This window comes from Xenopus laevis, chromosome 2L (assembly GCF_017654675.1).
Source record: "Xenopus laevis strain J_2021 chromosome 2L, Xenopus_laevis_v10.1, whole genome shotgun sequence".
NCBI classification, from domain to species: Eukaryota; Metazoa; Chordata; class Amphibia; order Anura; family Pipidae; genus Xenopus; species Xenopus laevis.
Window position 1 is genome coordinate 2,789,331 of NC_054373.1, and position 17,969 is coordinate 2,807,299.

The 17,969-nt window shown below is 44.2% G+C and overlaps 1 long non-coding RNA gene across 1 annotated transcript; it reads right to left on the bottom strand.

Annotated features, from left to right (window-relative positions):
- Positions 1-850: 850 nt before the first annotated feature.
- LOC121399793 lies at positions 851-16,379 on the bottom strand. Its single transcript, XR_005965263.1, has 3 exons — positions 16,218-16,379; positions 2,146-2,254; positions 851-1,078 (listed from the first exon to the last, which is right to left on the bottom strand). It is a non-coding gene; the product is annotated as an uncharacterized LOC121399793 (long non-coding RNA).
- Between the last annotated feature and the right edge of the window lie 1,590 nt (positions 16,380-17,969).

Genomic DNA, 17,969 nt, shown 5'->3' on the forward strand with positions numbered 1-17,969 from the left:
GGCATTGGGGTTTGAGAGCAGTGGAGACCTATTTAGATATGAGGGGTAACAAGTTCAGAGACAATACAAGATTAGCTTTGATACCTTTGGAGTTTGTGCTCAGCAACAATTTTTCAAATTTTGAGATAAGTTCTACCTCCAGTGTGAGGCACATGGACATGGGGGTGGCCTGTGCGCCTGTGTATACCTGCCTCCATCTGGGTTGAGATGTAAGAGGTCTAACTTGGATGTCAGGTGGCCCCCAGGGGTGGGGGTGCTGTACTCTGGTACATGGACAATGTGCTGTGGAGCAGTTCCCCTGACTAATTGGCAGCCTTTGTGGAAGAGCTTAACCAGAACATCAGATTATTGTACACGAGACATGGAGATGAAACACAAAAAAGATCCACCGCACACCTGTTATCTCAAGCACTAGACTGGTGGTGCTGAGCTGGTTTGGTCCCTGATGAAGGGAGGACGTACCCACAAAACGTTGATACTGGGGTAAGCTCCCCATCTGCATAATTTACAGAAAGCAGCCCTGGGGCCTGGTCAAGACTTTCATTGAGAGGAACTCGTGGAGTGGCCTGGAGGATTACTTCAAGCAGATGGGTCAGTCCTTTTACCCCTGAATAAACTCTTATCCCTGTGCCCATCCTTTATATACCCTACTCTCCTCCCTCCTGTGTCATACTCTCTGACAGGTCTCATTAGTAGGACTGTCTGAATGTTGTGCCTGTGCCCATAGGAATAAGCGCTTGCAGCAATGATATGAATATTTGAGGTTTATAATAAATTAAAACTATTATTATTATAGTTTGCATTATCTTTAATATTTCTAGTTGTTTACTGAATACAAACAGTAGTCCTGTTCTAGACAAAGATACTGTTTAATGATATTGATATTGCTTAATTAACTTACTTGCCACTTGGTATTGTGCTATAATGAGACCAGTAATGGGGGCCCCTGTCCTGAGCCCTGGGGGAGCGGATTTGCTTGATGCCAGTCAGTGAGTGTAGCAGTGGGGTTCAAGTGCAGGGAAGCCACCTCAGATGCCATTGTTCTTGGATGGGAAACTTCATTCCTGCAGAGTCTGATCTGATGATGGAAGAAAACAGTTCAGGTTCTTCAAAATCCATGAGGAGAAGGAATCAGAACCGCAGCCTGGGGGAGAACCTTCCCAAACATGGCAGCCAACACGATTTATTAGGGCCACAGTGAGTCCATGATCCAATTAGGGGCTCAGAGGATTCTCAGCACTTTGTGCCGGGTCTGTTTTTGGTTGAATCCTTAATGTTAAAACAAACCCTAAGTTTAGGGCCACACAGGAGCGGAAATCCTCAGATTTGTGCCATACCACAGGCAGTAGCCTCCTCTCTCTTCCGCATTGAATCGGCTTCAAGAACTGTGAGTCTCTGCATTTTGAGCCGAAATCTGACAAAGTCTATTTTGAAGAGTCAATTCAATGTGGAAGAGAGAGGAGGCCACGTCCCGTGGTATGGCAGAAATCAGAGGATTTTGGCCCCGTATGGCCCTAGACTTAAAGGACCTGTAAAATAAGTGAAAGTAAAATTGATGAGGGGCTATTCTTAGAAATTTTGCAATGTACATTCATTATTTATTTTCCTGGCAACTTCCTTGACTACTTGCTGGTCAGACTGGTGGGAAAATGACCAGCAGGTGGCGCTGTTGTAACAAAATCCATTCATATTAACATTACATGTATCCCTTAATATCTTGGGATCAAAAGAAAATAAATAATACATGTCATTTACAAAACTGCTTAGAATAGCCCCCTCATCAATTTTAAATTCACTTATTTTAAAGGTTTACTTATCCTTTAAAGTCATGTGTCTACAATGTACCAGATATCTGACTTGGATTTGGTTCGGTATTTGGCTAAACCTTTTGTGAGGAATTTGATATTATTATTGCGACAGAATGGGGAAATCTCAAGGGACCAAGCCGACTAAAGACAGCGGGAAAACCCCAAAAAACACATCCATCTCTGTTTTATAAGAAAAACCGCAATGCCGCGCAAGCCAAGATGGCTCCCTACAGGGCCGAAGACCATGAGGACGCAGCATCGCAAGCGTTAGATTCCTCCGAAGCGGACAGTGAAATAGACAGCACCGTGGATGTCCAGACATATTTAAGGAGATTACCTTCCAAGAGCGATATCAAGGAGATGCTGCACACGATGACCGATGAAATGCGCAAGGAGCTCCATGGAATCAGCAGGAACTGGAGAGCATGGGGACCAGAACCGACTCCCTGGAAAGGAATCAGACGAAATTGGTGAGCAACCAAAAGCAATCTAACGCAATAATCCACAAACAGGCAAGAGAACTCACAGAATTACACAGGCAAGTGGAAGACGTACAAAACAGGAGCAGAAGAAACAATATTAGAGTAAGTGGAATACCAGACGCTATCACCAGAGAAGAAATAATTCCCACACTCCTCCAGATTTTCAACGGCATCCTGGAAAGAGAAGCAACAACCCTGATACCTATAGAAAGAGCGTTTAGAAGTGAATACGGTGCACCATGGAGGGAGATAAATAGACTTGAAAGTCGCTTTAAAAATCCATATTTTATTGTTCCATTATTATTCCGTTACAAAACCACAGCTTAACGCGTTTCGTGGCTATTCAGTCACTTTCTCAAAAGCACACTGGTTCACACAGAAATCGGACATAAATACCCCTAAGTGCAAATAAACCCACCCATAAAATCATTAACCCTTAGTTCACCACAACGACCATATTAACCCTTGGTTCACCTTTAAAGAATGTGTTAGAAAACACTAATACAAAAAACATATAAAAATTGTAAATACCTAAAAACATTATATGTCGGGTCACCCACTGTTCAGGAAGACAAAATACTAACTGAGAAAACAGGACAATTCCCAATCCTGGTTCATACCACCATGTTCCTCTATAGTGTTAAAGTGGTAGATCCAGTGTGTCCCTTTACCCAAGAGCCTTTTATTCACGTCGCCTTTCCTAATCTCCATCTGGGGCTTATCAATAATTTGGAACTAAATATCCACAGGGGCCAGATGTTGCAACTTCATATGAAATTTTGTGAAACTTGAATCCCACTACATGCCTTACACCTGCTACGTCCACACTTATAAGATCCTTTATATTTTATCCAATTTCTATTTTGCACCTTTTTATCAGAGTGATATAGGCTTTTCGAGATCCAAGAAGCTATAATTTTCCCTTTTCGGAATACAAATGAGGGTACCTCATCTAAAACATTTGCCAAATGGGGATCTTGTAAATATGTATCCTAATGTTTTCGAATAATACGTTTGATATTATATGACTGATTTGAGTATCTAGTACTAAAACGTAACTTGGCCCTACTTTGTGTGTGTTGGCCCTCATCTCTATTAGGGATACATACTCTAGGCCAGGGGTCCCCAACCTTTTTTACTCGTGAGCCACATTAAATTGTAAAAAGAGCTGGGGAGCAACACAAGCATGAGAAAGTCCAAATAAGGGCTGTGATTGGCTGTTTGGTAGCCCCTATATGAACTGGCAGCCTACAGGAGAGTCTGTTTGGCAGTACACCCAGGGGCGCTCCGCCAATGAGGCGAGCTGAGCCGCTCGCCTCAGGCGGCAGCGCCAGACAGGATTCCAGGGGCGGCAAAAAGCCACTCCTGCACCTTTAAGAGCCGAATTTCCGGTTTTTAAACCGGAAATTCGGCTGCGCTATTGCGAGAGAGCGCAATTGCGCTCTCCGCAATCGTGTTCCTGCCTCCCCTCGCCGACAGGTAAATCGGTGCGGGGGGCGGCATTGCAGGAGCCGCCTCAGGCGGCTCCTTCCCCAGAAACGGCGCTGAGTACACCTGGTTTTTATGCAACAAAACTTGCCTCCAAGTCTGGAATTCAAAAATAATCTCCTGCTTTGAGACCACTGGGAGCAACATCCAAGGGGTTGGGGAGCAACATGTTACTCATGAGCTACTGGTTGGGGACCACTGCTCTAGGCCTACGTTTAGGTTCAGATTCAGAGTTCATCCTGTGATTCATAGGGAAACTGGGTGCTGTATGGTATTTTTATTTCAAAAGACTGGTTCTATCACATCTCACTGCTTTCTCAAACGCTTCCTTAATGACGGTAGTTTCGTAACCCCGTTCAATAAACCTGTCCCATAACTCCATTGACTCCTTCATAAATGCATCCCATGAGGAGCATATAGGCCTGAGTCGAATAAACTGTCCTGTGGGAATACCGCGTGTACACGGGGTGGGATGCCCACTTGAGGCATGGAGTCCCATTTTCCCATTGAGGAAAACAATATATCTAAAAATGGGATACTAGAATCACTGATCTCATATGTGAATGATATGCCTTCCACTGCACAATTGCAAAATTCAATGAAGGCCTGAAAAGATCTCATCTCCCTCCCATATTCCCACACAATCGTCTATATAGCGATAAAATTGCACAATGTGGGATCTGAAGGGGTTTATATCCCCAAAGACGTGGCGCCGCTCCCACCACCCCATGAAGAGATTGGCATAAGTGGGGGTGAAGGATACCCCCATGGCGGCACCACGTTTTTGGAGAAAAAAACCACCATTAAAATAAAAATAATTAGTATGTAGGAGATATTCTATAGATTGTAAAATAAATACATCCTGAGACTCCGAAAAACAACGTTCGTTATCTAACCAAAAGGTAATGGCCTGTAAACCCAGATCATGTTGTATCGATGAATACAGCGCATTCACGTCCATAGAAAACCACTTGTAAGTAGGTTTCCAAACTATATCCTTAAATTTATTAATACACATCGTTGAATCCCTCAGATATGTCGGTAATTTGACCAGCAACGGAATCAGGAGTTTGTCCCCATAGCAAAAAGAGCGCACAGAGTCTACAAGCCAAGGAATGCGCCAGCAGAAGCACCAAGAGACATATTATACTGTATAAATAACTTTCCACTTAAAGAAGAAATCTTGTTAAAGGCCAGAGCGGAAAAGAAACTCACTTTTGAAAACAACAACATCAGACTATTGCAAGACTTATCATTGACAACGTTAATCAAGAGAAAACAACTCAAGCCATTAACAGATCAACTGAAGTCCAAAGGTATACAATTTAGATGGGGCTATCCCTTCAGCCTAACGGCAAACAAAGATGGAGTTCAAGCGATACTTCGGCTGCCAGCTGATCTGAAGGAGTTTATGAGAAAGTTCCAACTAGACAAAGTCACCATCATGGTGTAAGGAACTTACCCTGGTGGTCTAGCAGCAGCGGGGTCCACGCCATGTCTGTGGAGAAGAAAAGCTCCATTTGGGTAGATTCACTCAAAAAACTTACTACCTGTAGTTTTATCCTGGCCTGGGGGTTCAGTTACAGTTTCGGCCTTGGTGGATTCTGGGGCTGGGGGAAATTTTTTTAGATGCTGCCTTCGCAGAAAGGTATAATATTCCCCTTATTCCCCTCACATCTCCTATGAGGATTTCTGCTATTGATAAAAGCCCACTGGGGTCAGGTTTGGTAACCCAAAAATCCAAGGCATTATCTATGTGTGTGAACAATATGCATTGTGAAAAATTAGCTTTTCACGTTCTCGATGGTTCCTCGTCTCCGTTAATTTTGGGGTTACCATGGCTACAGGTACACAACCCCCACATTGATTGGGTAACTGGGGAGGTTATTCAGTGGGGTTCCAAGTGCCAAGATTCATGTCTAGCTTCCACTCTAATGGTAGCAGTTACTTCCTTAGAGAGACTCCCTTCTGTTGAGCATAGCTCTAAGTCTCGTTCTGGGGTACGTAGTTCCCTATCGGCAGTTACATCCACTCAAAAAAGAGCAGTAGATAAGTCCCATAGGGAAGTACCCAAATTTCAGGTTGTGGACTTGGTTTGGTTATCCACAGGGAATATTAATCTTAGAATTCCAGCTCTTAAGCAGGGGCCCAATGTTATAGGTCCATACCCTATTGTGGAAATCGTGAACCCAACCTCTGTCCGCCTTGAGTTACCTGAGATAATTTTGTTATCTAACCTGTTTTATGTTTCTGTGTTAAAACCAGCCATACAGGTCCACCAACAATCAAGTCCTCATCCTGTGTTGGTGAAAAGTCTGGTCAAGTCTGATGCCAGGGTGGACTACCGTAGGAGACAATCCCATCCCAGGTCTCCTGGTAAGCTTGAGGGTCCGGTGGCCCCTCCTAGAGGAGGGGGTACTGTAAGGAATTTACCCTGGTGGTCTAGCGGCAGCGGGGTCCACGCCGTGTCCTCGGCGTGGACGCCCGTCGCGTTGCTCCCTGCTCCATGCCGGTTCCTGTCCTCTAGGGCGCGCGCGCCGCGCGTGTGCATTATTTAAAGGCGCAGCCACGCCAGCGCGCAATTGCCGCAAAATTCAAACAGTTTAAAAGGGGAATTTGGTTTTCAGCAAATTGCCCATTGTTAGGTTCAATTAGCTTGTTCTTGGGTGTTTGTTCTGTGTGATTCCTGTTTGATCTACTGTGTTTGACCCTTGCCTGCCTGCTTACTACTCTGACCTCTCCAATCCTGACCTTGCCTGTCTAAAACTACGTTGTTCTCTCCAATCCTGACCTTGCCTGCTCTCCGACTATTCTACGATCTCTAATCCTGATTCTGGCCTGTCTGACTATTCTAACTGCTTGTGCTGGCCCCGCCTGCCTGTTCCTGGTGGCTTCCTATGTTCCAGCATCCTTGTAAACAGTCGTGCCCCATTGCCTGCCAGAACTTACGCCTTGCACCTCTCATTAAGTCCAGGTGGCATCTGAGTAAGCCGAGGGCTCCTCCCGAGGCCAAAGGCGGTCACTTAACTGGTGAAGTACGAGCCAAGACCAGGGTGCTTGGCATCTGTTCTGGTGTTGGGTGCCGAACGTGACAGTACAACGGGCCCATGAGACAGAAGAAAATGGAAGAAGCTCCCGCTATTCCGCAAACCACTGAAATGTTGTATTCGACCCTCCTCCAGCGCCTTGATGAACAAGAGGGAAAGCAGAACTTTATTATTCAAGGTCTGCGGTTTCTTTCCGAGAGGTTGGATGCACAGCAATCTGAGATTCCTGAGGGGTCTGTTCCGTCAGTTACTCCGGGTAATAGAGGTTTTTCCCATGACCCAAAAATCCTGGTGGCTTCCTATCTTCCAGCATCCTTGTAAACAGTTGTGCCCCATTGCCTGCCACTTGCACCTCTCGTTAAGTCCAGGTGGCATCTGAGTAAGCCGAGGGTTCCTCCTGAGGCCAAATGCAGTCACTTAACTGGTGAAGTACGAGCCGAGACCAGGGTGCTTGGCATCTGTTCTGGTGTTGGGTGCCGACCGTGACACATGGGCTGGAATGACAAAGGAAAAGACCAACAAGAAACAACTACAGAGGCTGACAATCCATGGCAGGAGGTTCCTCTTATCCAGAAAACCCCAAAAATTATGAGAAGCCGATACCTCAAAGAGACTATACCCAATAAGAGAACGCTGAGTAAAGAATGGGCGGAGTCGTGAGTATATAATGCTTGGACAGTAAATGTTACTTATGCTTAAATTGTATGAGACTATCTCCCCAATGCTCCCACTATAGACATTTTCGAAAAGTCAGTGGGCCACAAACAATGACTGTTGTCCCTTCATACTTACTAACCTCCCCCCCACAGTGGTACACCCCAAGCACAGGCGGTTCAGACCCAATTGCATTTAAAGTTGTAACAGAAAATAATTGTTTATTTGCATTTAAATGTATATTAAGTTATATGTGTTATGGTTCTTCTCCCACCCCCCTATCCAATGGAAGCAGGTCATAATGAGTGAATATCAGATTACACCGTACAAACCATATCACTATGGGACGTAATATTTCTATAACAATATGGTCCCAAAACGTTAACGGGCTAAACAACCCTAAGGAACGTGCACAGATCATTAGCAACTGCAAAAAGCATGACGCTAAAATTGTATATCTCCAGGAAACACACGGGCCTATCGCCCAAAAACAAAGACCAGAAGATAGAAAACTATTTAGAACAACTAGAACTAACTCAGATACCAACGAAGCTGCAACAAAAACTGGAAGCACCATTATCCATAGATGAGTTAACCAAAGCAATTAAAGATTTAGCACCTAATAAGAGCCCAGGGCCAGACGGTTACAGTGCGGGTTCTATAGAGAATTCCAAAGTCATCTCACACCTATTCTTCTCCAGCATTTCAACTCAATCACAGCAGTAAAACACTTCCACAGACAAGCTCAAGAGGCTCAGATTACAAAGACCCGGCGGCTTGTGGAAGCTACAGGCCAATCTCACTGATAAACCTGGATCAAAAACTATACGCAAAAATAATAGCAAATAGACTCCAGACCATTATCCCACTGTTGATACATCCAGATCAAACAGGATTTGTGAAAGGGAGAGAGGGAAAGGATAACTTGATCAAATTAATGAACTTAATATCATACGCTAAAAAAAAAACCACGCCAATGCTTTTGTTAACAACGGACGCGGAAAAAGCATTTGATCGAGTGGACTGGGTATTTCTCAAAGCCACGCTACAAGCGTTTGGATGTGATGATAGTACGGATAATGGCCTTATACAATGCTCCCCACGCATGCATTAAAGTGAATGAAATTCTGTCCTCGCCCTTCGAGATCTCTAATGGAACCTGTCAGGGCTGCCCCTTATCCCCGATACTGTTTGTCCTGGTGATGGAGACGTTAATAACAGCTATAAGACAGAATGAGAACATATCTGGACTTCAAGTAGATAAGCGAGAACACAAAGCAACTGCATTCGCTGATGATCTACTGTTAGTGATAACTAAGCCCGAAATCTCACTACCAAATATAATTCAAGAATTCACAACATTTGGAACCGTTTCTAACTTCAAGATCAACTACTCTAAGTCAGAAGTGCTGGACATCAATATGCCACCCACAAGAGCGAAACAACTACAAGAATCGTTCCCATTTAAATACTTAGGAATCCGTCTACCATCTCAACTGGGGAAACTATATGAGCTGAACCACTTACCTCTACTAAAGAAATTTGTAATACACAGAACCAATGGCAATCCAAGACCATCTCCTGGATTGGGAGAGTACACGTACTAAAGATGATGATAATGCCCAAACTATTCTACTTATTCCAAGTGATTCCCATCAAACTCCCGAAACTATTCTTTAATAACATAGAATTCTTATGTTTCCTATGGGCAAAAAAACACCCAAGAATAAGTTACAGACAACTAATAAAAGTGATTCATGTCTGAAACAGGAAGGATATAACGTTTCCCGATGTCCATTCCTGTGGCCCCTTCATCCTACAATTTGGCTACCACCCCAGGGCTGTGCTTATTGGCAGCTGGTCCTGTTATTCATATGACTATCCAGCCCTCAGTACATATCCCGCCCCCACAGCTAACAGGACAGGCAGGGACTGGCAGTTAAAGGGTAACTATACAGTGAGTGCCAGCTCTGAGCCAAATATCCAGCACTTGTATTGCACCACAATTAGGGAGACGCTTTCCCCACACCCACCTTATTCATCTGAACCCAGAATGTACTGTATAGCACTGGCAGAGCCAAGGGCAGGTATGGGATCTTTTATCCAGAAAGCCCTGAAATGCACCAGTGTTATTTCCCATACAGTTCTATTTAACCCATTTATATCTGAGACAAAACCTTGTAACCAATGGGAGCGGAGCTGCAGAACTCCATGTTGGTGGCACAACAGTCCCATTGGGTTTTTCTGATGATTAGAAGCCTTAAAGTACAGTGACCCAAATTATGGAAAGATCCGTTCCCAGAAAATCTATAGGTGAATAGTGAGTGAGGGGTCAGTAGGGGGGTGTATAGTGCAGCTGAGGATCTAGAAGAGACATTACTCCTAATGAACAAGCTGAGACTGAGCCTCACTGACTCGCACCTCCACTACAATCCCTCCCACCTACACACTCATGTCTCCCCTTTTGTCTTTTTCACAGATGTCCAACAATTTACTTGTGTGAAATTAATAAAATTTGAGAATTGAAATCCGTGTGTTTGTGTCTGTTTTGTACAGTTATTTATTGTCTCTTACAGGAAAATAAATATATAATCATTTAATAGCAAATATGTAACAATTGTGATTTATAGATCTGCACTGAGAGCAGAAAATTGTATTCCTGTTGTAGGGCTTTTCCCAGATTCTGTAAATGTGTGGGTATGTCCCGCAGCCTCATGCCTTTATATGGTCACAGAACAACCCCTCAGTGACTTCTAATATCCTTATCATTTACAGTAGGGGGTACATTAACCCTTATAATACATGAGTGATACTCAGAGTTCCCTGTATAACTCAGCCTGCAGCCTTGTGCCTTTATATGGTCACAGAACAACCCCTCAGTGACTTCTAATATCCTTATCATTTACAGTAGGGGGTACATTATCCCTTATAATACATGAGTGATACTCAGAGTTCCCTGTATAACTCAGCCTGCAGCCTTGTGCCTTTATATGGTCACAGAACAACCCCTCAGTGACTTCTAATATCCTTATCATTTACAGTAGGGGGTACATTATCCCTTATAATACATGAGTGATACTCAGAGTTCCCTGTATAACTCAGCCTGCAGCCTTGTGCCTTTATATGGTCACAGAACAACCCCTCAGTGACTTCTAATATCCTTATCATTTACAGTAGGGGGTACATTATCCCTTATAATACATGAGTGATACTCTTATATATGGTATATACACATATATATTTGGTCACAGACTTCTCCAGTAGAATTGCACATAAACTGCTTCTCTTCATGGTGTCAGGCAATAGAGTGAAACACACAGTTTCCATATTAAATCCAGTAAAACTCATGTAAGGGAGTCAGTTAGGCCAGTTAGGAGGAGATTGCAATAGTCTAAATGGGATGAGATTATTTATCTAGTGAATCTGTTATGACTTTATATGACATGTGGCTACTGAGACTCCCATGCTCCAGAACCAGGCAGAAGTCAGGAGCAGCAGTGCAGCTGGGGGCCACAGGTTGAAGATCCATTGGGACCCAGAGTTACCGAACTAAACGGCTGCAGGTTCCAAGGCAGCAGCATCTGAACTGCTATATCCTCTATACTGAGTGTACCCCACCTGTCCCTGGACTCTCTGCGTAAAGACCTGGGACCCCCCAATATATATACACATAAAAATGGGGGTGGGACAGAAATATAAAAATGAAAGAGGGAATTAGCCTTTACATGCACTGTTAGTGTCACGTAGATAGTGACATTCGATTGGTCTTTGACTCTGGGTTGGGAAGGATTTGCCTTTCTGTTGTGTCTCTCTGCAGTGTGACAGTTAAACTGCTCTCTGCTCTCTAAGGGCACTGCCCCCGGCACTTCATTTAATATGGGGCTGTATTTATATTGTCACATGTTATCACTTATCAGTCAGTGGCCCCAGCAGCAAAATAGCAGTTTCACTGGGAAACTGAGGAGCCACATATCCCATAATCCCTTTCACATGTCCCAGAATCCCTCTCTCTGGTTTACACTACAACATGTAACGGTCACATGACTGCCTGAGACTTTGTGACATCAGAGGTTGATGATGTCATAATGGCAGCAGATGTGGTTTAAGCTTTGCAGTTGATTATTCACTTCAGATCTTGCGACTGACTGAGGTGAGTGGGGGTTCAGCTGATCTGGGGCTCAAAATTCATGCTTTTTATTCATAAAAATGACACCGAGGCATACAAATGATTTTCTTTCATCTTCTATTAGGGGCCTATTTACTATAGGTGGGTAAAACATGGGAAACTACTAATAAATCTGCCTCCAGTGTCGGACTGGCCCACCTGGATACCAGGAAAACTCCCGGTGGGCCTATTTCATGGTCATTCCCTATTTCTTCATGGGAAAAAATATTAGAATATAGAAAGTAGATATAAAAGACTAGGAAAATAAAAAGGTTGAGTGAGGACAGGAGGAATAATGGTTTGGAAAGCGGACCCACGGTCTAAGGCTTGTTTAGGTTTTCTGCTGGGCCCAGTCCGACACTGTCTGCCTCAGTGGGCTCTGGCGCCGCTCACTGTTAGTAAATAAAGCCCATTCATGCCTATTTTCGCTGTACAAGCACTAGGGATTGTAGGAACCAGGCAGTGCCACTAACTGGGCCTCCATTTCTATTGTTCTTGCAGCTTTAGCGATGAACAGGAGCAAGATCATTACTACACTGAAACGGGCGAAAGCTGCTATAGCCAAACCCTTTCATCATCTACTTCATCCCAAAAAGTCCAACCAGTTTCCTGGATCAGATGCCAAAGATCCAGATGTAGAGAAGAGCCACCATTGCTGCTTCCCACCACTGAGCATCTTCAGGAAGAAGAAGAAGAAGAAGGAAGAGGCCCAAGTATCCTATGTGGGTACAGAAGGGGCAGAGCCAGAGAACCCAACTGAGGAAATGACCGTTGGAGATTCAGTGACAGACAAGGGAGCCTCAGACTCGTCGGAAGAGAAACGGCTCCCTGGGCTCAAGCTGACGGCGCGTCAGAAACGAATCCTTCAGGGCTGTGATTGGCTGGAGGATGACGTTATAGATGCGGCACAGGCAATGCTGAAAAGGCAGTTTGGAGCCGACGGCCTCCAATCCGTCATTGAGGCCCAATGGCAGGTTGTACCTGTGTGTGGCCCAGCTGTACAGATCCACTTTGATAGCGATCGGAACCACTGGTTGGCATCTTGTTTCAGATCCGATAGAGTGGAGATCATGGACAGCTTAAAATCCTCCAAACTCAGCAATTCCATGAAGAGACAAATCCTGGAATACTATGGGGAAGTGGCCCCAGATCCTCTGGGAAGCCTGATACAACTAAAGGTGCACCAGCAACCCAATGGCAATGACTGTGGGGTATATGCCATAGCCAATGTGTGCGAATTACTGGCAAACGGAGGCCCCACTGGCTGCAGGTATGATGAGAAGAGAATGAGACAGCACCTCATTGAATGCCTGGAGAGGGGAGAGATCACCCCATTCCCCAAAAAGGCTCAACGCTCCTCACAGAGTGTAACAAAGAGACAGAAGAGAGACAAAGAGAGTAATGCTCAATGCAGTAAGGTCCAGGCAAAGGCCCCAACAGATACAAGTGTGGCCCCTACACACAGTAATGTGACCTTACAGTGGCTCCTCATTGAGTGTGAGTGTGAGCTGATACTGCACCTCTCATGTTATGCGGTGTACTTGCATATATGCACCCCTATTGCTCTAGTGCAACTATCCTTCAGCCTCCTCCTTCCTCTACTCAACTGAAGCTGAATGGATCAAAACCTGCAGAGCTAACGGTATCACAAACTGGATCCACAGCAGAACATCACTGTGAGATCCAATCATTCCAAGTGCACATCATCCAGAGAAAGAAACGATAATCTAACATGGAGTATAGAGTGAAACTACAATTCTACCGTGCCAACCCTTTCTCTGGACCAGCTGACCAGCACTGTGACCTTACCGGTCATCATGGACAGGTGAGTGACATTTATTCACAGCACAGGCCATAAGAACTTCTCTTTGGGAGGATTTCTACACCGGTTTTGTCTGATTAACTTTGGGGGATTCTGTACTACAACACTTAGCATACTCTAGCACAGTGATCCCCAACCAGTAGCTCGTGAGCAAAATGTTGCTCTCCAACCCCTTGGATGTTGCTCCCAGTGGCCTCAAACCAAGCACCTATTTGTCAATTACTGACTTGGAGGCACGTTTTTGTTGCATAAAAATCCCATATTCTGCCAAACAGAGCCTCAAGTAGGTTGACAGTCCTCCTAGGGGCTACCAGATGGCCAATCACAGCACTTATTTGGTACCCCAAGAACATTTTTCATGCTAGTGTTCCTCCCCAACTCCTTTAACATGTGAATGTTGCTCACCGGGATCTCTGCTCTAGCATTAGACTATAAGGAATGTCAGAGGGTGCTGGGAGTTACAGTGACAAGCCGGGGCACAAGGCACACTGCTCTTTGGGTGGGGACTGTACAGAGGCCAATACTGTATAGACCCGGCAGGCTCACGTGCTGCTGTACGGTGCATGTGGTGGGAATGTTCCGCCCGAGCAATAGTGTCCCATTAAACAGGTACTAACTGGATGCTGCTTTTCATTGCAGATTCCTCAGCTCGGAACCAGCGGCTTGGACCAGCATCCTGCAAAAGAAACATTCCAATAGGAAATGCTGGTGCCAAAAGGAATTCTGCAGGAGCTGTGGAAGAAGATTTTGGGTGGGGGGCTGGGGGAGAAGATTCTCTACAAAACTTTTCTTGCCTCCCAGACTCCCCACCAGTGAGCATCAACTTCTGAAACCGGGGGGCTACAGACCCATTGCCCCCCCACAGTTCCAATGTGCATGGAATTCTTCTGTTATATTATACGCTTTCCTTTTTCCCTATAAAAAAATTGTATTTATATAAATGTTTAATAATAATAAAAATATAATAATGTGACTATGAGGCTTTGTTGACTTTTTATGGCTGTAGAACATGTGAAAGGGAACAAAGGAGCAGGACTGGATGGGATTCACTCCAGGGTAATAAAAGAGCTCAGCCAATCAAACAAGGTTACGCAGAGGGGTCAAGACAAGGGTTAGATATCAGGGACGAATTAACACTTTTAATCATTTGGAATTATTGGCATCTAAATCTTGGAATGAGTTTATAGAAACTGAAGTCCATGGGGGGTTAGTGGATGAGGAGGTTTCCCTATATTCTACATCTACAAATAAATCCCAAAAATATCCGTCTCTGGATGAGATACAAGTTGTGTATCAGTTTGTGAAAGTGATTGAAGTAAAACCTCCTTTGTAGGATCACAGGGTGATAACTTAACTGCTGGGGAGAGGAAGGCCCTTCAACATCTTCAGAACATGGACCAATTGGTGATGAAGTCCTCCGACAAGGGGGCAAAGTGGTATTAATGGGCCTAGAATATTATATATGGGAGGCTGAGACACAGCTCAAAGACCCCTCCCAATATATGAAACTTGATGGTAATCCTTTACAACAGTAACAATGTAGGTTAAAGACCATTTTACATGAGGCGTTGGCTGTGGGTGTAATTAACAAACAAGAGCATGAATACTTCTGTGTTGAACACCCAACGATATTTCATAACCAAAAATCCACAAAAGACTCCCCAGATGGAGGGTGGGGGGACCCACAAAAAGAGTCGAGAGTTGCAATAAATAGATTTTGTCTTGGCACCAATGGTTGAAACACTCCCGTCTTATGTGAAGGACACATTGGACGTCCTTAGGAAGTTGGTTGGGAGGGAAGTGGGAGATAATGTCCTTTTGGGGGCATTGGGCTTTGCGTTCTTTCATTGATCCCCCATGAGGTGGGTTTGAGAGCAGTGGAGACCTATTTAGATATGAGGGGTAACAAGTTCAGAGACAATACAAGATTTGCTTTGATACTTTTGGAGTTTGTGCTCAGCAACAATTTTTCAAATTTGGAGATAAGTTCTACCTCCAGTGTGAGGCACACAGACATGGGGGTGGCCTGTGCGCCTGTGTATACCTGCCTCCATCTGGGTCGAGATGTAAGAGGTCTAACTTAGATGTCAGGTGGCCCCCAGGGGTGGGGGTGCTGTACTCTGGTACATGGACAATGTGCTGTGGAGCAGTTCCCCTGACTAATTGGCAGCCTTTGTGGAAGAGCTTAACCAGAACATCAGATTATTGTACACGAGACATGGAGATGAAACACAAAAAAGATCCACCGCACACCTGTTATCTCAAGCACTAGACTGGTGGTGCTGACCTGGTTTGGTCCCTGATGAAGGGAGGACGTACCCCCAAAATGTTGATACTGGGGTAAGCTCCCCATCTGCATAATTTACAGAAAGCAGCCCTGGGGCCTGGTCAAGACTTTCATTGAGAGGAACTCGTGGAGTGGCCTGGAGGATTACTTCAAGCAGATGGGTCAGTCCTTTTACCCCTGAATAAACTCGTATCCCTGTGCCCATCCTTTATATACCCTACTCTCCTCCCTCCTGTGTCATACTCTCTGACAGGTCTCATTAGTAGGAATGTCTGAATGTTGTGACTGTGCCCATAGGAATAAGAGCTTGCAGCAATAATTTGAATTTTTGAGGTTTATAATAAATTAAACTGTTATAGTTTGCATTATCTTTAATATTTCTAATTATTTACTGAATACAAACAGTAGTCCTGTTCTAGAAAAAGATACTGTTTAATGATATTGATATTGCTTAATTAACTTACTTGCCACTTGGTATTGTGCTATAATGAGACCAGTAATGGGGGCCCCTGTCCTGAGCCCTGGGGGAGCGGATTTGCTTGATGCCAGTCAGTGAGTGTAGCAGTGGAGTTCAAGTGCAGGGAAGCCACCTCAGGTGCCATTGTTCATGGATGGGAAACTTCATTCCTGGAGAGTCTGATCTGATGATGGAAGAAAACAGTTCAGGTTCCTCATTAGCCGAGGCTGGAAAATCCATGAGGAGAAGAAGAAGGAATCAGAACCGCAGCCTGGGGGAGAACCTTCCCAAACATGGCAGCCAACATGATCCAACACATATGGGACTAGATATGAGGAGTGATCAAACAGGTGCGCCAACTGCTGGGAATCTACTGGGTATTCATTGGCTACTGAGATATTAAATCTGTGTCTCCCTTCTTCTTCACCCTCTTTCTCTCCTAATTTTTATTAGGGCCACAGTGAGTCCATGATCCAATTAGGGGCTCAGAGGATTCTCAGCACTTTGTGCCGGATCTGTTTTATGGTTGAATCCTTAATGTTAAAACAAACCCTAAGTTTAGGGCCACACAGGAGCGGAAATCCTCTGATTTGTGCCATACCACAGGCAGTAGCCTCCTCTCTCTTCCTCATTGAATCGGCTTCAAGAACTGTGAGTCTCTGCATTTTGAGCCGAAGTCTGACAAAGTCTATTTGTGAAGAGTCAATTCAATGTGGAAGAGAGAGGAGGCCACGTCCCGTGGTATGGCAGAAATCAGAGGATTTTGGCCCCGTATGGCCCTAGACTTAGAGGACCTGTAAAATAAGAGAAAGTAAAATTGATGAGGGGCTATTCTTAGAAATTTTTCAATGTACATTCATTATTTATTTTCCTGACAACTTCCTTGACTACTTGTTGGTCAGACTGGTGGGAAAATGACCAGCAGGTGGCGCTGTTGTAACAAAATTCATTCATATTAACATTACATGTATCCCTTAATATCTTGGAATCAAAAGAAAATAAATATTACATGTCATTTACAAAACTGCTTAGAATAGCCCCCTCATCAATTTTAAATTCACTTGTTTTAAAGGCTTACTTATCCTTAAAAGTCATGTGTCTACAAGGTACCAGATATCTGACTTGGATTTGGTTCGGTATTTGGCTAAACTTTTTGTGAGGAATTTGATATTTGTGGATTTGGTAAACCCCTAATTTAACGGTTACCTTAACATTTATTGCACTGCACTTTAGACCTATGGATTCTGTTTGCTGGACAATTTTCTAAGGAATTTTGAGCTAAGTGATTGATACATAAGGTATTCATTTTTGCACTTTACATTATAATTAATGAATTTATCCTACAAGCATATTGAGTAATTGATTTATTATTTATTAGAATACTTAAGCATCTATCTTATTAATTGATTGAACTCATTGGATTATTTATTGGATTAATAAATCAGCCGCAAGGAGCAGACCTATTAGATCTAATACCTTGGTGGGGGGCGTGGCCAACCCTGAAAAGAAAATGGTCGCACAGTGAAGAGCTCTGCTCTCTAAGCGGCACACTGACAGCCTATTATTGCGACAACATGGGGAAATCTCAAGGGACCAAGCCGACTAAAGACAGCAGGAAAACCCCGAAACACACATCCCATCTCTGTTTTATAAGAAAAAACGCAATGCCGCGCAAGCCAAGATGGCGCCCAACAGGGGCCGAAGACCATGAGGACGCAGCATCGCAAGCGTTAGATTCCTCCGAAGCGGACAGTGAAAC